This window comes from Hypanus sabinus, chromosome 6 (assembly GCF_030144855.1).
Source record: "Hypanus sabinus isolate sHypSab1 chromosome 6, sHypSab1.hap1, whole genome shotgun sequence".
Lineage (NCBI taxonomy): Eukaryota > Metazoa > Chordata > Chondrichthyes > Myliobatiformes > Dasyatidae > Hypanus > Hypanus sabinus.
Window position 1 is genome coordinate 123,706,564 of NC_082711.1, and position 22,200 is coordinate 123,728,763.

At 42.6% G+C, this 22,200-nt stretch overlaps 1 protein-coding gene across 2 annotated transcripts in view; it reads left to right on the forward strand.

The window, feature by feature from the left end:
* The first annotated feature begins 1,140 nt into the window (after positions 1-1,140).
* Positions 1,141-22,200, forward strand: part of LOC132395813 (zinc finger protein 229-like) — a 28,960-nt gene continuing 7,900 nt past the window's right edge. The window contains exons 1-2 of one of the 2 annotated variants that reach the window (XM_059972890.1): positions 1,156-1,194; positions 7,790-7,930. The gene's annotated coding sequence lies outside the window, so the exon portion shown is untranslated. Of the gene's footprint in view, positions 1,195-7,789; positions 7,931-22,200 lie in introns of both variants that reach the window. The other variant, XM_059972889.1, reaches the window with a different exon arrangement.

Genomic DNA, 22,200 nt, shown 5'->3' on the forward strand with positions numbered 1-22,200 from the left:
ATCACACCGGGAAGTGGCCATTCACCTGCTCAGTATTTGTGAAGAGACTCATTCAGTTATCCCATCTTGTGATGCTCTGGTGAGTTCACAATAAGTAGAGGCCACATTTCTGTCCAGAGTGAGCAAAGAGTTTTACTCAATCATCCCAGCTGCTGCAACACCAGCAACTTCACATCAGGGAGGAAGTTCAAATCAACTCTGTGTTAAATGTTTAACCATCATGGTGACTGAAGGCAGCTGCAGGTTCATGAGGGACTGTTACTGTCAGAATTTGCAGTTCTTGCAACTGCACCCAGGACTGAACCCTGGTCACTGAGTATTAGAGGAGTCTGTTCTGCTGATGTTAGCCTTCAACTAGACTGCTGTTTAATATTGTGGATCTGTGAAAGATCAATCAGTTCTGTATCAAATCCATGTCACAGGTACTTACCGTCTCTGCCAGACTTGCAATGTACACTGGAGAGGCCACTCAGCCCATCTGGTCCTTGCCCATGTTTCTGTGAATCAGTATATCAAAATCTATCCCTGCCTGATGGGGCCTAGAGTTTACAAGGAGTAGGAAGAAGAGGAATCGGACCAGCAGGATGTGGCTACAAATGAAAGATCAGAAACATTTGGAAACTGGTTGATTGAAAAAAAGGAGGTTAATTTCTGCAAAATACTGGTGGAAATCAACAGATCAGGCAGCAAATGTGGAGAGGAATAAATAGACAACGTTTAGGCTGAGTCCCTTCAGCATGCCTAGACTGTGTGCTCCTCTGCTTATTTACTGCCTGAACTGCAGAGTTCATCCTTCATTTTGTGTGTATGTGTCTGCATTTCCAGCAACAGCAGAGTCTCTTGTGTTTCATATCTGCATTTGTAAGAAGGTTCTACTTTGGCATTAGACATGTGGAAAGTTTTCTGATATTAAGAGTATTGTTTACTGGAGCTCCTTTCTGCGTTAAAAGAGCTGCTGAATTTCTACACACAAAAAACTGAAGTATGGACATAGAACCGGTGGTTGCCGAACCTTTCAATGGCACCATGATTACCCATAAATCCTGGCGCTAAAAATTTTCACCTTCACTGAAGCACCGAACGAATGCGCAGGCGTCAGGGCTGCGGATGGTCCCGAATATTGCGCATGCGCACAGTACACAAAAGCATCGGGAGCAATGGCGGCAGGAAAGTACCTTACGAAATTGGTTCCAGGTAAGAGAGGCGATTTTGCGGGTGAGGATTGTCAACCCCGACTTCAGGACAATTGCTGTGAACTGCGGACACCGTAGCCTACAATCCCGGTACAGTCCGGTTCTCTTCCCTCTCTCTCAGCCCCACGATCCGTTTACGAGCCCCGTAGAGTTTCCGGCTGATGAGGGGAATGGGAACCGACGGATCTCTCAGACAGAGCTGAGCTCCAGCTACCTAAATGCAAGGATTAGAAACTAGGAGAAAGGAAACAAAATCTTGTACATCAGCTGTTAAAGAAAACCAGTTTTCTTTTGCAATCACAAACAAGAGAAAATCTCCAGATGCCGGAAATCCAAGCAAAACTCAAATTTATGGAGGAACTCAGCAATAGTACTCTTTTCCATAGATGCTGCCTTGCCTGCTGAGTTCTTCCAGCATTTTGTGTGTGTTGCTTGTTCTACCTCCTCTTGGTCTGGACCTTTCTACCTGTGAGAATATGTTTTGACCCATTCTCTGTGGGGAAAATAATGATATAAAACACCTTTGCCCTGGGCAATAAGTAGCTTTCACATCACAAGTGTGCCAGACTCCAATGAGACAGACTACCACCCTTCCCTTCATATTCATTAACATTGCCATCAATGAGTTCACCACCGTCAATCACTTGGGGGAGGGTTCAGGGGAAAGATTTATGTACAATACAAAAACTGTTACCTGTGTGTATTGTGGCAATGCAAAAATTGCTGGAGAATTTGCAAGTGTGAGGAAGTCGAGTGATATTTGGAAATCTGACTTTTTAAAGCATCATTTAGCAAGCAAATCAGATATGGATGGTATGCAAAAGCTTGAGTGAGTTATCCTTCATAACCCTCTACAGGCCTGCTACATAGGTTGTGTGAGAGTGTAGATGAACTTGATCAAACCCAGAAAAGATCAAAGTTCTTATTAACAGTGATTTGTTAGCTGTTAAAATAAATACCTCTCTATTTAAAATTCCGTGGCACATGTTGTTGTCACTGGGTAAAAATTGCACAGCACAAGATTTTTTGGTACAGCGGTCATTACAAATTAGACGGGACATTGGTGGGAAGGTGGGGAGACTTCCAGTGTCCTTGATACCCTCACCAACAAGATGTGCATTCAGCTTCAGCTTGTAACCTTGCACATTAGGGAATTGGAGCTGGAAATGGATGAATTCCAGATCATCTGGGAGTTGAAGGGGGTGATGGATATGACATGAAGAGAGGTGAGTTGTGCCCAAGGTGCAGGAGACGGGAAGCTGGGTGAGAGTCAGGAAGGTGAATGAGGTTTAATATCCATTGCAGAGTACTCTTGTGGCCATCCCAAACATCAACAGGATTGTGGCACTTTAGAAACTGCTAGGGGGGCATTACCTCACAGAGGAATGTTAAAATGCTGACCGGGGGACTTGTTATTTCGTGAATTAAAACTAGCAGAGGTCAAATATCTTAGAGGTAAGGCTTGGTCATGCTATTGTGTGGGGGTGTGTGGTTAAACTAAAGTTGCAGGGGGATTGGAGTCAGAATGCCAGAACAGATAGTGGAGAGGGTAAATTGAAATGACTTATATACTTCATATAATGAGGAATGGAAATCTTTACATTACTTTTCCAATATTTTTATTAGTTTCTACATAGAAGAATACAGAGTACAAGAAAGTGTATATAAAAGGTCAAAAAAGATTTTTTAAAAAACTACCAATTACATTATATCGATTCATAATAACAATTACAATACCCTGTATTCATATGTTAATCAATAGTTATGTTGAGCTATACTAATTTATTACAAAAGAATAATCTAACCCCTACCAAGACCGAAGCTGTTCATTAAGGAGAAAAGAAGGTAAAATACATTCTCATGTAATACAAATTAATAATAGCCAACATCTGAGTTTAAACAATGAATTGAAGGTTTTGAAAATTATTCAGTAAAGATCCCCCCAATGTTTGAAAATCTTGATGAGATTCAGAAATTGAACAATGAATCTTCTCTAAATCTAAACGTGACATAACATTGTGTAACCATTGAGCATGAGTAGGAAGGAAAACATCTTTCCATTTAAACAAAAGCATCCTCCTAGCTATAAGAGCTAAAGGCCAAAATATGTAAATCAAATGTCTTCAGCTTAATATCTCACCCTGCAACAATACTGAATAGGGCCGTCAGAGGGTTAGGCTTAAAATTGACTTTAAAAAGTAAGGAAAAAGTTTGAAAAACTTCCTTCCAATATTTTTCAAGATTTGGACAAGTCCAAAACATATGAATTAATGAAGCTTCTCCATTATATTTGTTACAGTAAGAAGCTATATCTGAATAAAAATGAGAAAGCTTATCCTTAGTCATATGAGCTCTTATGTACCACCTTAAATTGTATGAGGGAATGACAAGCACAGAGCGATGAAGTATTAACCAGTTTAAAAATGTCATTCCAAGTTTCCTCAGATATTAATGCCTGTAAATCTTGTTCCCAGAGATTCTTAATTTTGTCTGAGAGAATATTCCTTGTCTCCAGTAACATAAAATAAACATTAGATATTGAACCATTATGAAAAGGTGTCAAACTAAAAGTTACGTCTAGTAAGTTCTCATCTGAACTTATAGTGAATGTACATAATTGAGATCTTAAAAAGTCTTTGATTTGTAAATATCTAAAAAAGTGAGTTTTGGGTAAGCTACAGTTAGCTGACAGTTGCTCAAATGAGAAAAAGGTTTCCTCCAAGAAACAGATCCCCAAAACATTTAATACCCAACTGTCCCATTCCTTAAAAGCTAAGTCAGTCATGGAGGGTTTAAAAAAATTAGAATAAGTGGGACTTGAAAGGGAAAATCTCAATAAACCAAAGTGTTTTCTAAATTTTAGCTAGATCCTCAGAGTATGTTTAACTATTAAATTATCAGTTAGTAAGGATCCAAGAAGAGAAATAATAGAAAATTTATTAAGAGTAAGCTTCTAAAGAAACTCATACCAGACAATCTACAAGATTAATATAATATAGCCAAATTGTAAGATATATATTAACTGCCCAGTAATAAAACCTAAAATTAGGTAAGACTAAACCAGACTTGTTAGATTTTTGAAGATGAACTTTATTTAAACGTTTATTTTTCCATATATAAGAGGATAAACTAGAATCAAGAGAGTCAAAAAAGGATATAGGAATAAAAATGGATAAAGCCTGAAAAAGATGTATAAATTTAGGTAGATTATTTATTTTAATAGAATTAATTCATCCAATCAAAGATATTGAAAGAGGTGACCAATTTAATGTTATCCTTTTTACATGATTCAAAAAGTAAGAAAGTTATCTTTAAACAGGTGTTTGTAATTCTTAGTGACTGTTACACCCAAATAAGTAAATTGATTCCTTACAACTTTAAAAGGGAGGTTAGTATTAATTGATAACAAATTATTTAAAGGGAATAATTCACTCTTATGTTGGTTCAATTTATATCCTGAAAACTGGCTCAAACAGGAGAGTAAAGAAAGTATGCAAGGTAACAAGGTCTCAACATTAGAGATAAACAGCAATATATCATTGGTGTAAGGTGAAATTTTGTGAGTAATACCTCTCCTTAAAATACCACAGATATCATTAAATTCTCGAAAAGCAATGACAAGAGGTTCTAAAGCTAGATCAAAGAGCAAAGGGATCAACAGACAGCCTTGCCTAGTTCAGCAATGAAGTTTAAATTGTTTGGAATTTTGAACATTAGTAACAACCCAGGCAGAAGGTGATAGATAAAGTAATTTAATCCATTGAATAAAATCTGGTCCAAAATTAAACTTATCTAAGGTTTTAAATAAATAGTTCCATTCAACCTGATCAAAGGCCTTCTTAGCATCTAAGGATATCGCACATTCAGATAACTCCAGGGAAGGAGAGTAAATAACATTTAATACATGGTGTATATTAAAAAGGGAATGTCGGTTTTTAATAAAACCAGTCTGATCATCAGAAATAATAGAAGATAGAATATTTTCAATCCTGTAAGCCAGAACTTTAGAAAAGATTTTAGTATCAACATTGAGTAATGAAATTGGCCTGTATGAAGAGCATTCAGTTGGGTCCTTGTTCTTCTTTAGGATAAGCGAAATAGAGGCTTCATAGAAAGATTGAGGCAAACTACTCAATTTGAAAGAATCCAAAAAGACTAAGCGTAACTGTGGTATAATTAATGAAGAAAAAGCCTTATAAAATTCTCCAGAAAATCCATCTGGACCTGGAGCCTTCCCAGAGTGTAATAAACGTATATCCTCAGCAATTTCCTTATAAGAAATGGGTTGATCCATCTGTTTACAATTATCTGCAGAAAGTGCAGGAATATTTAATTGATCTAGAAAATTATTCATTACTTTATTATCTTTAGGGGAATCAGAACTATAAAGTTTAGAATAGAATTCTGTAAAGGTATCATTTATTTCAGAGTGATAAGTTGTCCTATCACCATTAGTATTGCAAATTCCTTTAATTTGTCATTTAACTTCAGAAGTTTTTAATTGGTTGGCCAATACTTTGCCTGATTTATCTCCGTGAATGTAAAATTGAATTTTATCTTTAAGAAGGTGAGTTTCAATTGGATTCAACAGAAGATCATATTTAGTTTTAACTTCAACACATCTTTTATATAAAACAGGATCTGGAGCTATAGCATATTTTTGATCTAGTTGTTTCAGTTAATTGGCTAATTCAATTCTTTCTTTATAAGAGTTATTCTTAACACTCGCAGTATAAGAAATAATTTGACCTCCAATATCAGCTTGGAAAGTATCCCATACAATAAGATTAGAAGTCTCTTCCTTTTTATTCTCTTCAAAAAACAAAATAATATGCCTGTCCAGATATTTAAAAAAATTCCTGATCAGATAACAAAGTTGTACTAAAATGCCAAATTCTGTTTGTTTGAGGAAGCCCAGGGAGATTTAAAGATAGAAATACAGGGGCATGATCTGAAACAGCAATCTCTTTATATTCACAGGAACAAACTGATAAAATCATTTGAATGTCAATAAAAAAAATCAATCCTGGAATATGTATGATGAACATGGGAAAAAAACGAGTACACCCTATCTAAAAGGTGTAAGAAATGCCAAATATCAACATTGCAATAAAAAAATTGAATAAACAAAGCTGATTTATTAAAAGACGCTGGTTTAGAAGATGATCGGTCTAAAATTGGGTCTAGCCAGCAGTTAATAAAGACACTGATCTGGTAAAAATGAAATAAAAAATGCTCAAAGAATCTTGGATCATCTATATTTGAGGCATACACATTGGCAATTACTATTAATTTATTATCTAGTTTTCCTGAAACTATAAAAAAAAATGTCCATTCGTATCAGACACTATGTTGGAGAAAGGAAAGTGTATTATCTATAAGAATCGTAACTCCTCTAGATATGGCTTGAAAAGACGAATGAAAACAAAGTCCGTTCCAACAGCTAAAAAGACATAGATTATCACATTTGCGTATGCGAGTTTCTTGTAAAAAAATAATAAGGACCTTAAATTCCCTAATGTAAGAAAAAACCTTGTTATGTTTGAAATGGGTGATTTAACCCTTACACGTTAAAACTGAGTAAATTAATAGTTTGGTCCATTTTTAGAATTATTTAAAGGAAAGGTTAAAACATAAGTTAAAACCAATCCATAAACCTTGAGAAATGGTAGCCAAGCAACAAGTTGGCTAAAAAAAATCGAAAACAGCTTCTGAGAGAAAAAAAACCCCTCACCCACCTCCCAAAGAAAGAAAACAGATCAATAGAAAGCCGGCATCTGCAACTCCGGACAACCCCCCCAAAAAACCTGGTGATTGCTCCAATTAGTTTCAAGTTTGTTTCTATTCCAACCTAGACTAAACAATATCCAAACAGGAAATTCAATTCTTGTATATCAAAAATACAGTATTAAAAAATACAAAAGGAAATTAGTTACAAAGGTTTACCAAAAAGTAAAAGATACCTTTATTCATACTGAAAGACATTAAACCTTATATCTTCATGAAAAAACATTAAAAATAACCTTTATGCTTCAGCATTCAAACAAAACCATTCAAAGGGTCCATCTTTAATGAGATTCTCAGTCAAACTAAGTAGCCAAGGGATGGGTTAACCCTTGTTAAAAAAAAATTCCACCAAAGCTTGTTTAAACTTTGCACATTCCTGCATAACCACAAGCAAATAGTCTTCGAGAATCTTAATATTCCACTCCTTCAACGGGATTTGCGAATTAAAAGTTTCTCATTTAATCTTGTGTCTTCATGTAAGGACAAACTAAACAGCTAGCCTTCGGAGTTTAAAAACCTTTGTGTTTCAGCAGTCGAACGAAACCATTCTAAAGAACCATTTTTAAGTGTGATTCTGAGATGAGCTGGATGGCAAAGGGAGGGATTAAAACCCTTGTTAAAAAACATGGACATAACTTCTTTGAATTTAACATGTTTCTTTATAATCTCAGGCGGGTAATCTGCAACAATTCTAATCTTGCTGCCACGATAATCAATCATGCCTCTTCAATGAGATTCGCATCTTAACAGTTCCTTTGTTTTAAATTCATGAAAACAAATTATAATGGATCTTGGTCTATCTCTGTTAGGAGGTCTGAACACGGGGGACCTGTGAGCTCGATCAATCATTGGCAAAGATGCCAAAATTTCCAGAAGTAATTCTTGCAGAAAGTTTGCAAAGAATTCCATAGGATGATTACCTTTGATTAATTCTTCAGGACAGAGAACACGTAGGTTGTTCCTTCTACTTTTATTTTCTATGTTGATAATCTTCTGTCTTAACTTTTCGTTGGACTTCGATTGCTTTTCACAAAGCTTTTGCAGTTCATCCACTTCCGTGTCCAGAGAAGACAACATTGCTTCATTATTTTTTATACATTTATCATGTTTGTTAAGAGTTTGCTGAATAGAATCCAATTTACCATCTGTTCATTTAAATTCAGAGCTGAATTGTTGAAACTTCTCAGAAGCTTCTTGTGTATGACTTTGCAGCAAATCCATAGCAGAATCCAAAGAAGCAGGGGGATCATCCTTTTTAGTACCTCTGCCACCCCTTAATGTAGCCATAATGAAAAAATATCACACTTATAACCATATAACCATATAACAATCACAGCTCGGAAACAGGCCATCTTGGCCCTCCTAGTCCATGCCGAACTCTTAATCTCACCTAGTCCCACCTACCCGCACTCAGCCCATAACCCTCCACTCCTTTCCTGTCCATATACCTATCCAATTTTACCTTAAATGACACAACTGAACTGGCCTCTACTACTTCTACAGGAAGCTCATTCCACACAGCTATCACTCTCTGAGTAAAGAAATACCCCCTTGTGTTTCCCTTAAACTTCTGCCCCCTAACTCTCAAATCATGTCCTCTCGTTTGAATCTCCCCTACTCTCAATGGAAACAGCCTATTCACGTCAACTCTATCTATCCCTCTCAAAATTTTAAATACCTCGATCAAATCCCCCCTCAACCTTCTACGCTCCAATGAATAGAGACCTAACTTGTTCAACCTTTCTCTGTAACTTAAGTGCTGAAACCCAGGTAACATCCTAGTAAATCGTCTCTGCACTCTCTCTAATTTATTGATATCTTTCCTATAATTCGGTGACCAGAACTGCACACAATATTCTAAATTTGGCCTTACCAATGCCTTGTACAATTTTAACATTACATCCCAACTTCTGTACTCAATGCTTTGATTTATAAAGACCAGCGTTCCAAAAGCCTTCTTCACCACCCTATCTACATGAGACTCCACCTTCAGGGAACTATGCACTGTTATTCCTAGATCTCTCTGTTCCTCTGCATTCCTCAATGCCCTACTATTTACCCTGTATGTTCTATTTGGATTATTCCTGCCAAAATGTAGAACCTCACACTTCTCAGCATTAAACTCCATCTGCCAACGTTCAGCCCATTCTTCTAACCGGCATAAATCTCCCTGCAAGCTTTGAAAACCCACCTTATAATCCACAACACCTCCTACTTTAGTATCATCGGCATACTTACTAATCCAATTTACCACCCCATCATCCAGATCATTTATGTATATTACAAACAACATTGGGCCCAAAACAGATCCCTGAGGCACCCCGCTAGTCACCGGCCTCCATCCCGATAAACAATTATCCACCACTACTCTCTGGCATCTCCCATCTAGCCACTGTTGAATCCATTTTAATACTCCAGCATTAATACCTAACGACTGAACCTTCTTAACTAACCTTCCATGTGGAACTTTGTCAAAGGCTTTGCTGAAGTCCATATAGACTACATCCACTGCCTTACCTTCGTCAACATTCCTCGTAACTTCTTCAAAAAATTCAATAAGGTTTGTCAAACATGACCTTCCACGCACAAATCCATGCTGGCTACTCCTAATCAGATCCTGTCTATCCAGATAATCATTAATACTATCTCTAAGAATACTTTCCATTAATTTACCCACCACTGATGTCAAACTGACAGGTCTATAATTGCTAGGCTTACTTCTAGAACCCTTTTTAAACAATGGAACCACATGAGCAATACGCCAATCCTCCGGCACAAACCCCGTTTCTAATGCCATCTTAAAGATCTCCGTCAGAGCTCCTGCTATCTCTACACAAACTTCCCTCAAGGTCCTGGGGAATATCCTGTCAGGACCCGGAGATTTATCCACTTTTAAATTTCTTAAAAGCGCCAGTACTTCCACCTCTTTAATTGTCATAGGTTCCATAACTTCCTTACTTGTTTCCCACACCTTACACAATTCAATATCCTTCTCCTTAGTGAATACCGAAGAGAAGAAATCGTTCAAAATCTCTCCCATCTCCCTCGGCTCCACACATAGCTGACCACTCTGATTCTCTAAGGGGCCAATTTTATCCCTCACTATCCTCTTGCTTTTAATATAGCTGTAGAAACCTTTCGGATTTACTTTCACCTTATCTGCCAAACCAACCTCGTATCTTCTTTTAGCTTTTCTAATCTCTTTCTTAAGATTCCTTTTACATTCTTTATATTCCTCGAGCAATTTCTTTACTCCATGCTGCCTATATCTATTAAAAAGGAAGTTTCAAGACTGGAGCAACAGGAGATTGCTGATAGTCCATCAGCCACCACCAGAAATCTGATAGAAATCTTTATATTACTTCTCCATCTAAATGTGCAATGTGTAATTTATAGTAATTTATAATAAATAGTACAAAGGACAGTCATTATAACACAGAAATACAATTGCATCAGCATGAATTAATCAGTCTGATGACCTGGTGGAAGGAGCTGTCCAGGACCCTGTTGGGCCTGGCTTTCATGCTGCGGTACCATTTCCCGGATGGTAGCAGCTGGAAGTTTGTGGTTGGGGCCTCGGGTCCCCAGAGATCCTTCGGGCCTTTTTACACACCTGTCTTTGTAAATGTCCTGAATAGTGGGAAGTTCACATTTGCAGATGCACTGGGCTGTCTGCACCACTCTGCAGAATCCTGCGATTGAGGGAAGTAAAGTTTCTATACCAGGCAGTGATGCAGCCAGTTAGGATGCTCTCAATTGTGCCCCTGTAGAATGTTCTTAGGGTTTGGGGCCCATACCAAACTTACTCAACCATCTGAGGTGAAACAGGCGCACAGCCACATACCACACAGTCGGTACGTACAGACCACATGAGATCCATGGTGATGTTTTATGCCGAGGAATTTAAAGCTGTCCACCCTCTGAACCCTAGATCCATTGCTGTCAATAGGGGTTAGCCTGTCTCCATTCCTTCTGTAGTCCACAACCAGTTCCCTTGTTTTTGTGTCTTTGAGGGAGAGGTTGCTTTCTTGACATCCAGACGGATGTTGTTCAGACAAAGTCAGCAATCAAATGGTTGAGCATGGTGCGATGAATGTGCTGAGCCGTGTATATCACAATGCAGGAAGCATCGTAGGAAAGCCAGCTGAACTCAGGGCCTGGAATCATGATATTGTGAACAAATTTGTAGAGAGATTGCAGTCTATGCCAAGAAATAAATGTTGATATAGGAAGTGATTTTAACTTTTCAAATATTGACTGGGACTCCCATACTGTAAAAAGACTAGCTGGGGTAGAGTTTGTCAAATGTGCCCTTAATCAGTATGTAGAATTCCCAACGTAGCCATAACGTAGAAATAAGCCATTAGGAAATGATCCAGGGCTAGTGACAGAAATTAGTGTATGGGAACACTTAGTATCTAGTGATCATAATGCCATGAGATTCCAAGTAAATATGGAAAAAGGGAGGTCTGGAACAGGGGCTGAGATTCTAAATTGGAGACAGGTCAATTATGATGGTATCAGAAAGGATCTGAGAAGTGTGGATTGGGACACGATATTTTCTGGAAAAGGAGTACTTGGTAAATGGTTGTCCTTCAGCAGTGGAATTTTGAATGTGCAGAGTCTGTATGAGCCTGCCAAAATAAAGTTGAAAGGTAACTGGTGCAGGGAACCTTGGTTTTCAAGAGATATTGAGACCCTGGGTATTTTGTTCCTCTTAATGCCTCAGACTGTTGGGTCAACCAAGGCTCATTAATGACTACAAATCATAATTTAATGCCCTAAGCATATCTGTATTTTTTTAAATTGTCTACTGTTGGTTTCTAAAAACTTTCCAATCGTTTTTGTTCTATTATTTGCCCTCTCTTTGGCTTTTTTGTTGGCTTTGGGTTCCCATTTTAGCCATGGTTGTGTTCTCCTGCCTTTCCAATGCTTCCATTGGGACGTATCTATCACTCAGCTCCGGAATTGCTCCCAGAAACTCCAGCCGTTGCTGCTCCATCGTCAGTCCTACCAGTTTCCCCTTCCAATTAAGTTTGGACAGCTTCTCTGTCATAGGGACATGGAGAAGTTCCGTGAAACATGCCATTCGGCACCTCTAGTCAATCTGACAATATTTAAAATCTCTAATGCAATGTCCTGCACTGGGAGCACAGCCCTCCGTACCCCTACCATCCAGGTACCTATCCAAATTTCTGTTAAGTGGTGAAGTCGGGCTGGCATGAACCACTTGTGCTGGCATCTCATTCCACACTGTCACGACCATTTCAGTGAAGAGTTTTTCCACATGTTCCCATTAAATTTTTACCTTCCCCACTTACCCATGACCTCTGGTTGTCATCCACCCAACCTCAGTGGAAAAAGCCTGCTTGCATTTACCCTATCTATACCCTCATAATTGTGTATACTTTGAACAAATCCTCAGAGCAATGTATAATTTCCTTGTTTGTGGTTGGAGCCTTTTTTAGGTGTATAAGATGATCATGTGGATAACCAGAGGCTTTTTACCAGAGCTGAAATGGCTAACATGAGAGGGCACAGTTTTAAGGTGCTTGAAAATGTGTACTAAGGGGATGTCAATAGACAATAGGTGCAGAAGTAGACCATTCGGCCCTTCGAGCCTGCACCACCATTCTGAGATCATGGCTGATCATCTACTATCAATACCCGCTTCCTGCCTTGTCCCCATATCCCTTGATTCCCCTATCCATAAGGTACCTATCTAGCTCCTTCTTGAAAGCATCCAGAGAATTGGCCTCCACTACCTTTCGAGGCAGTGCATTCCAGATCCCCACGACTCTCTAGGAGAAGAAGTTTTTCCTTAACTCTGTCCTAAATGACCTACCCCTTATTTTCAAACCATGCCCTCTGGTACTGGACTCTCCCAGCATCTGGAACATATTTCCTGCTTCTATCTTGTCCAATCCCTTAATAATCTTATATGTTTCAATCAGATCCCCTCTCAATCTCCTTAATTCCAGCGTGTACAAGCCCAGTCTCTCTAACGTCTCTGCGTAAGACAGTCCAGACATCCCAGGAATTAACCTCGTGAATCTATGCTGCATTTCCTCTACAGCCAGGATGTCCTTCCTTAACCCTGGAGACCAAAACTGTACACAATACTCCAGATGTGGTCTCACCAGGGCTCTGTACAAATGCAAGAGGATTTCCTTGCTCTTGTACTCAATTCCCTTTGTAATAAAGACCAACATTCCATTAGCCTTCTTCTCTGCCAGCTGCACTTGCTCATTCACCTTCAGTGACTGATGAACAAGGACTCCTAGATCTCTTTGTATTTCTCCCTTAGTAACTCTACACCGTTCAGATAATAATCTGCCTTCCTGTTCTTACTCCCAAAGTGGATAACCTCACACTTATTCACACTAAACATCATCTGCCAAGTATCTGCCCACTCACCCAGCCTACCAAGGCACCCTGAATTCTCCTAATGTCCTCATCACATGTCACACTGCCACCCAGTTTAGCCATGAGCTCTGATTTTACCCACCACTCTCCTATGTGGGACCTTATCAAATGCCTTCTGAAAATCAAGGTGCGATACATCCACTGGATCTCCCTTGTCTAACTTCCTGGTTACATCCTTGAAAAACTCCAATAGATTAGTCAAGGATGATTTGCTGGCTCGGCCCAATCCAATCACTGCTATCTAGATATGCCAGTATTTCATCTTTAATAATGGACTCAAATGTCGGGTAAGTATTTCACACAGAGAGTGGTGGATGCATGGAATTCACTGCCAGCGGCAGTGGTTGAGGCAGATACAATAGGGTCTTTTAAGAGACTCTTAGATAAGTACATGGAGCTTAGAAAAATAAAGGGCTATGCGTTAGGGAAATTTTAGGCAGTTTCTAGAGTAGGTTACATGGTTGGCACAACTTAGACCCTTCAGGCCACAGTAATATATTGTAGGTTTCTATGTTAAACAGCAAAACAACATTGGCTGTTCTCCAATCCTCTGTACCTCCTCCTGTCACCAAGGATGATTTAATTATCTCTGCTAGGGGCCCCAACAATTTCTGCACTTACCTCCCATAGGAGGGAGCACCTTGTCATGCCTGGAGATTTATCCACCCTAGTCTACCTCAGGATAGCAAACCATCTCTTTAATCTGTACTGGGTCCACCATGTTAATGCTACCTTCCCACACTTCCATAGACTCTGTGGCCATCTCCTGGGTAAATAGAGATGATCTTCCCAGTCTACTTTGGTTCCAAACATGGATTACCATTCCGGTCTTCCAGAGGACCAACTTTGTCCCTTGCAATACCTTTGCTCTAAATCTATCTCTAGAATCCTTGAGATTATCCTTTATCTTCTCTGTGAGGGCATCTCATGCCTTCTTTTAGCCATCCTGATTTATTTCTTATTTGTTCTCTTGTATTTCTTATACACCATAAGAACCTGCCTGCCTATCCCTGTTATGCAACTCCATTTTGTGCTTCACCAGGGTCTCAATATCTCTTGCAAACCAAAGTTTCTATCTTTTACCTTTGAAGGCCTCTCATTTACCAATCACACCTTTGCCATAAAGCAGCCTGTCCCAGTCCACAGGTGCTAGATCCTAGTGTCATAGTCCAGTTGTTGATCCATACCCTGAACACATCCACCTTTCCTATGCTGCTCCTTGTATTGAAATATACAGGAATATACATTGAAATATGCATATTCACTGCACCATGATCAACTTTTTCATTCCTGACTCTATCTGAGGTCTGAACAGCATCTGTCTCCACCAACTCCACTGTCCTCCACAACTCCTCCACTGTCTGTTCTGTTATTCAGGCTCCCATTCACCCTGCAACTTTAGTTTAACCCCAACCCCCAACCTCCACCTCCACCTCCACCCCCCACCAACCTCCAACCATGCAGCTCTATCACCCTTTTGGCTTTCATCTCCCAGAGATGAGATTTGAGGCTTTGACTCAAGAGATTCTGGCAGTTTTGGCAGTTGGACTGTGCAATCAAGTCAATCAAGATTTGAATAGCTCAGACTCAGCAGAAAGCAGCTGATTGGGCAATCGAGCTCAGGTGACCAAGCAGTTTGAAAAGCTCAAACAAATAAATAGAGGGGTAGCTCAAGCAGAGTGGTCTGTGGAAAGCAGCTAGTGAGTGAGTGGGCCAGTGAAGGAGTGGAGATTTGAGGCTTTGACTCGAGAGGCTTCGACGAGAAGAGGCGGAGGATGAGTTTGTTCCCAGTTACAATGCCTCCTGAGATGGTGATGTGCTTCTCCTATGAGATGTGGCAGTCTTGGGGGAACTCTCCTCTCCCGCAGAGTCACATCTGCCAGAAGTGCATGTGCCTGAGCGATCTGGAAGACTGTGTGAGGAATCTGGAGCACAGCTGGATGACTTTCGACTCATAAGGGAGGATGAGGCAGTCATACATGAGAGCTATAGCGAGGTAGTTGCACCTAGGCTGCCGGAAGCAGGTTGTTGGGTGACAGTCAGAGAGAGAAAGCGAAGGTGAGTAGACGGGTAGTGCAGAGCACCCCTGTAGCCATTCCCCTAAATAATAAGTTTACTGTCCTGGATACTGTTGGCGAGGATGACGGACCAAGTGTGAGACACGGTGGCAGGGCCTCTGGCACTGAGTCTGAACCTGTGGTGCAGAAGGATGGGACAGAGAAGAGGAGAGCTGTCGTCATTGGAGACTCAATAGTCAGGGGAGCAGACAGGAGATTTTGTGGATGTGAAAAGGACACCCGCATGGTTTGTTGCCTCCTGGGTGCCAGGGTCCGTGGTGTCTCTGACCGGGTGCATGACATACTGTTACGAGAAGGAAAGCAACCAGAAGTCGCGATACATGTTGGTACCAACGACATAGGCAGGAAGAGGGATGAAGTCCTGAAGTGTGAGTTTCGGGAACTAGGCAGAAGGCTGAAGAATAGGACCTCAAGGGTGGCGTTCTCAGGATTGCTGCCAGTACTACGTGATAGTGATGGTAAGAATTGCAGGAGATGGCAGTTGAGTGCGTGGCTGAGGAGTTGGTGCAGGGGGCAGGGTTTTAGATTTTTGAATCATTGGGATCTCTTCTGGGGAAGGTGGGACCTGTACAGATTGGATGGGTTGCACCTGAACTCGAGAGGAAGCAATATCCTTGCAGGTAGGTTTGCTAGAATGGTTCGGGAAGGTTTAAACTAATTTGCAAGGGGGATGGGACCCGGAGCGATAGAGGAGTGAAAGAAGTGCATGGAGTAAAGCCAGATCTAACATTTAGAGAGGCTTTGAGGAAAGAGAAGCAGAATAAAAGGTGTAAAGGTAGTAAGGTAGAAGGGCTAAAGTGTGTGTAGTTCAATGCCAGAAGCATCAGGAACAAAGGTGATGAATTAAGAGCTTGGATACATACATGGAATTATGATGTAGTGGCCATTATGGAGACTTGGCTGGCACCACGGCAGGAATGGATTCTCAATATTCCTGGATTTCAGTGCTTTAAAAGGAATAGAGGGGGCGAAATGGGAGGAGTTGTGGCATTACTGGTCAGGGATACTACTACAGCTACAGAAAGGGTGGGTAATATAGCAGGATCCTCTTTTGAGTCAGTATGGGTGGAAGTCAGGAACAGGAAGGGAGCAGTTACTCTACTGGGTGTATTCTATAGGCCCATTGGTAGCAGCAGAGATACCGAGGAGCAGATTGGGAGGCAGATTTTGGAAAGTTGCAAAATAACAGGGTTGTTACCATGGGTGACTAACTTCCCTAATATTGATTAGCACTTGATTAGTTCCGAGGATTTAGTTGGGGTAGAGTTTGTTAAGTGTGTCCAGGATGGATTCCTGTCACAGTATGTTGACAGGCCGACTAGGAGGAATGCCATACTAGATCTAGTATTATGTAATGAACCGGGTCAGGTAACATCTGTCAGTGGGTGAGCATCTGGGGGACAGTGATCACCACTCCCTGGCCTCTAGCATTATCATGGAAAAGGAAATAATCAGAGAGGACGGCAAAATTTTTAATTGGGGAAGGGCAAATTATGAGGCTATAAGGCTAGAACTTGCTGGTGTGAATTGGGATGATGTTTTTGCAGGGAAATGTACTATGGACATGTGGTCGATGTTTAGGGATCTCTTGAAGGATGTTAGGGATAAGTTTGTCCCATTGAGGAAGAGAGGAAGTAGGGTGAAGGAACCATGGGTGACAAGTGAGGTGGAAAATCTAGTCAGGTGGAAGAAGGCAGCATACATGAGGTTTAGGAAGCAAGGATCAGATGGGTCAATTGAGGAATATAGTGTAGCAAGAAAGGAGCTTAAGAAGGGGCATGAGAAAGCCTTGGCGAGTAGGGTAAAGGAAAACCCCAAGGCATTCTTCAATTATGTGAAGAACAAAAGGATGACAGGAGTGAAGGTAGGACCAATCAGAGATAAAAGTGGGAAGATGTGCCTGGTGGCTGTGGAAGTGAGCGAGGTCCTCAATGAATACTTCTCTTCAGTATTCACCAATGAGAGGGAACTTGATGATGGTGAGGACAATATGAGTGAGGTTGATGTTCTGGAGCATGTTGATATTAAGGGAGAGGAGGTGCTGGAGTTGTTAAAATACATTAGGATGGATAAGTCCCCATGGCATGATGGAATGTTCCCCAGGCTGCTCCATGAGGCGAGGGAAGAGATTGCTGAGCCTCTGGCTAGGATCTTTATGTCCTCGTTGTCCACGGGAATGGTACTGGAGGTTTGGAGGGAGGTGAATGTTGTCCGCTTGTTCAAAAAAAGGTAGTAGGGATAGTCTGGGTAATTATAGACCAGTGATCCTTACGTCTATGGTGGGAAAGCTGTTGGAAAAGATTCTTAGAGAGAGGATCTATGGGCATTTGGAGAATCATGGTCTGATCAGGGACAGTCAGCATGGCTTTGTGAAGGGCAGATCGTGTCTAACAAGCCTGATAGAGTTCTTTGAGGAGGTGACCAGGCATATAGATGAGGGTAGTGCAGTGGATGTGATCTATATGGATTTTAGTAAGGCATTTGACAAGGTTCCACACAGTAGGCTTATTCAGAAACTCAGAAGGCATGGGATCCAGGGAAGTTTGGCCAGGTGGATTCAGAATTGGCTTGCCTGAAGAAGGCAGAGGGTTGTGGTGGAGAGAGTACATTCAGATTGGAGGGTTGTGACCAGTGGTGTCCCACAAGGATCTGTTCTGGGACCTCTACTTTTTATAAACAACCTGGATGTGGGGGTAGAAGAGGGGATGGCAAGTTTGCAGACAACACAAAGGTTGGTGGTGTTGTAGATAGTGTAGAGCATAGGTGTCAAACTCAAGGCCCGCAGGCCATATCCGGCCCGGCGTACAATTATATCCAGCCCGCGAGATAATTTTAGATAGATCTATTATTTTAATTATTAATGGCCCGGCGATATGAAGCCAATGATTGTAAGTTAATACCAATCATAAAAACAATGCTTGCTCAGCAGTCTTTTTCATAAGAAACGGAATTTGTGAAGTGAAACACTTTGTAGTTATAGCAGAGGCTGAGAAACATGAGAACAGGCTGAAAAAACGGAGGCAATGAAAGCTGTGTTCGCACGCGCCCGACTGATCCGGCCCGCATGAAGCTGCATTTTGCCCAATCCGGCCCGTGACCTAAAATGAGTTTGACACCCCTGGTGTAGAGGATTGTCAAAGATTGCAGAGAGACATTGATAGGATGCAAAAGTGGGCTGAGAAGTGGCAGATGGAGTTCAACCCGGAGAAGTGTGAGGTGGTACACTTTGGAAGGACAAACTCCAAGGCAGAGTACAAAGTAAATGGCAGGATACTTGGTAGTGTGGAGGAGCAGAGGGATCTGGGGGTTGCCCCACAGGTAGATAGGGTAGTTAAGAAAGCTTATGGGTGTTAGCTTTCATAAGTCGTGGGATAGAGTTTAAGAGACGTGATGTAGTGATGCAGCTCTATAAAACTCTAGTTAGGCCACACACGGAGTACTGTGTCCAGTTCTGGTCGCCTCACTATAGGAAGGATGTGGAAGCATTGGAAAGGGTACAGAGGAGATTTACCAGGATGCTACCTGGTTTAGAAAGTATGGATTATGATCAGAGATCAAGGGAGCTAGGGCTTTACTCTTTGGAGAGCAGGATGAGAGGAGACATGATAGATATTAAGTACAAGATACTAAGAGGAATAGACAGAGTGGACAGCCAACGCCTCTTCCCCACTTCACTGCTCCGTACAAGAGGACATGGCTTTAAGGTAAGGGGAGAGAAGTTCAAGGGGCATATTAGAGGAAGGTTTTTCACTCAGAGAGTGGGTGGTGCATGGAATGCACTGCCTGAGTCAGCGATGAAGGCAGATACACTAGTGAAGTTTAAGAGACTACTAGACAGATATATGGAGGAATTTAAGGTGGAAGGTTATATAGGAGGCAGGGTTTGAGGGTCAACACAACATTGTGGGCCGAAGGGCCTGTTATGTGCTGTACTATTCTATGTTCTATGAGGCGCATATCAGGTACAGACAGATAGGAAGAAATGGGGTACGGATGAAGTACAGGAAATTGAAGTGATCTCTTATGAAAGAAATAAATGGAGGCATGAGGTTCCCCCAGCAGACAAGGTGAAGGAGAATCCTCAGGAGCTGTGTGCTTATTTTAAGAGCAAAAAGGTGGCAAGGGAAAAAAATTAATCCTCTTGAAGATCAGAATGGTAATCCATATGAGGAGGCAAAGTACAAACCCAATTTCCAGAAAAGTTGGGATATTTTCCAAAATACAAAGAAAACAAAAATCTGTGATACTGTAGCGGTGTGCTACACGCAGCGCTGAAATAATGACATGGAGTCGGTGAGCTGCAGTTGCAAAAGAGGTTTATTCAAGCTTCACGGCCTCGCTTTAAAGCCTTCCGGATCCCGGGAATGCGTATTCACGGTCCCATCTCGTGTGCGAGCTTTTCCCCTTGCTGGTGAAGCAGGCTTGGAGCCCTCTTTGGGACCGGCCTCAATGCCGGCGTGCACCGCTTTGTGAGCCGGTTCGAGTGCGCTGGGAAGTGGGTTGCCCCATAACTCCCCCCCTCCCCCCCCCCCCCAGAACCAGCGATACACTCCCCAATGTCCACAGTCTGGGTCGGACTCTGTTTGGGAGGTCTGCCTCTGCGCCGCTCTGCCTGAATCTCGATCGGCTGCGCCAAATCCACATGGGCCGGTTTGAGTCGGTCCACTGTGAAAACCTCCTCTTTTCTCCCAATGTCCAGCACGAATGTGGACCCGTTGTTTCTGATCACCGTAAACGGCCCCTCGTAGGGCCGCTGTAGCGGTGCCTGATGTCCGCCCCGTTATACAAAAATGAACTTATAGTTTTGCAGGGTTCTGCCCATGCTGTGAAGTGGGTACGGGGGCCAGGTTACCGAGCCTCTCGTGTAGTCTGCCCAGGACTGCTGCGGGTTCTTCTCTTGCCCCCTTGGGGCTGGTATGGACTTTCCTGGGACAACCAGGGGTGCGCTGTACACCAACTCGGCCAACGAGGTGTGCAGATCCTCTTTGGGCGCTGTGCGCATTCCAAGCAGGACCCAGGGAAGCTCGTCCACCCAGTTAGGGCCTTTGAGGCGGGCCATGAGAGCCGACTTCAGGTGACGGTGGAAACACTGCACTAGTCCGTTCGACTGTGGGTGGTAGGCAGTTGTGTGGTGCAGCTGTGTCCCCAAAAGGCTGGCCATAGCTGACCACAGGCTGGAGGTGAACTGGGCGCCTCTGTCGGAGGTAATGTGGGCCGGTACACCAAAGCGAGATACCCAGGTTGCAATCAGTGCCCGGGTGCAAGATTTGGAGGTGGTGTCGGAGGAGGTGAACCGCCTCTGGCCATCTTGTGAACCGGTCCACGATAGTGAGGAGGTGCCGCGCTCCTTGCAACACTGGATATCCACAGGAATGTAGTCGAAATGCCGGTGGGTGGTGTAGAACTGCTGCGGCAGAGCTTTGGTGTGCCGCTGCACCTTGGTTGTTTGGCAGTGAATGCACGTTTTGGCCCATTCATTGACCTGCTTACGGAGTCTGTGCCAAACGCACCTGTTGGCTACCATCTGGACGGTTGTCCTGATGGAGGGGTGTGCTAAGTTGTGAATGGAGTTGAAAATGCGCTGCCACCAGGCAGGGTTGGCTGGTGGTGACGTCACAGAGTAGGGTCCTCTCACCTGGGCCTACGGGGAGGTCCTGGAGTTGCAAACCAGAGACTGCAGTCCTGTAACTAGTGATCTCCTTGTCTGCCTGCTGTGCCTCCGCCAGTGCTTCATAGTCTACCCCCTGGGACAGGGCTTGGATGTTAGGGCGGGAGAGGGCGTCCGCCACGACATTGTCCGTACACATCACTCGTGTATTTGGAGATGTAGGACAGATGTCGCTGCTGGCGGGACGACCAGGGGTCGGATGCTTTCGTGAATGCAAAGGTAAGCGGTTTGTGGTCTGTGAATGCGGTGAAGGGCCTACCTTCTAAGAAGTAGCTGAAATGCTGGATCGCCAGGTATAGCGCCAATAGTTCCTGGTTGAAAGCATTGTATTTGAGCTCGGGTGGTCATATCTGTTTGCTGAAAAACGCCAGTGGTTGCCAGCGACCCTCAACGAGTTGTTCCAGCAATGAACAGCATCCATGGATGACTGCCGTGTTAGATGCGTCCACTGTGAGGGCGGTAGGGACGTCCGTTCTGGGGTGCATTAGCATCGCGGCATTTGCCAAGGCTTCTTTGATTTTAATGAAAGCGGCGGCGGACTCCTCGTCCCAGGTAATTGCCTTGCCCTTACCTGACATCAGGGCGACTGGGGGCACATGATTTGGGCAGCTGAAGGGAGGAAGCGGTGGTAGAAATTCACCATACCCACGAATTCCTGAAGGCCTTTGATTGTGTTTGGTCGGGGGAAATGGCAGACCGCGTCTACCTTGGCGGGCAGAGGGGTTGCCCCGTCTTTAGTAATCCTGTGGCCCAGGAAGTCAATGGTGTCAAGCCTGAACTTGCATTTGGCTGGGTTGATTGTCAGGCCATATTCACTCAGTCGGGCGTAGAGTTGACGGTGGTGGGACAGATGTTCCTGACGACTGCTGCTGGCTATGAGGATGTCGTCCAAATAGATGAAAGCGAAGTCCAGGTCACATCCCACTGCGTCCATTAACCGCTGAAACGTCTGTGCGGCATTCTTTAGGCCGAACGGTATGTGGAGGAACTCGAAAAAGCCGAAAAGGGTGATGAGTGCCATTTTGGGGACATCGTCCGGATGCATCGG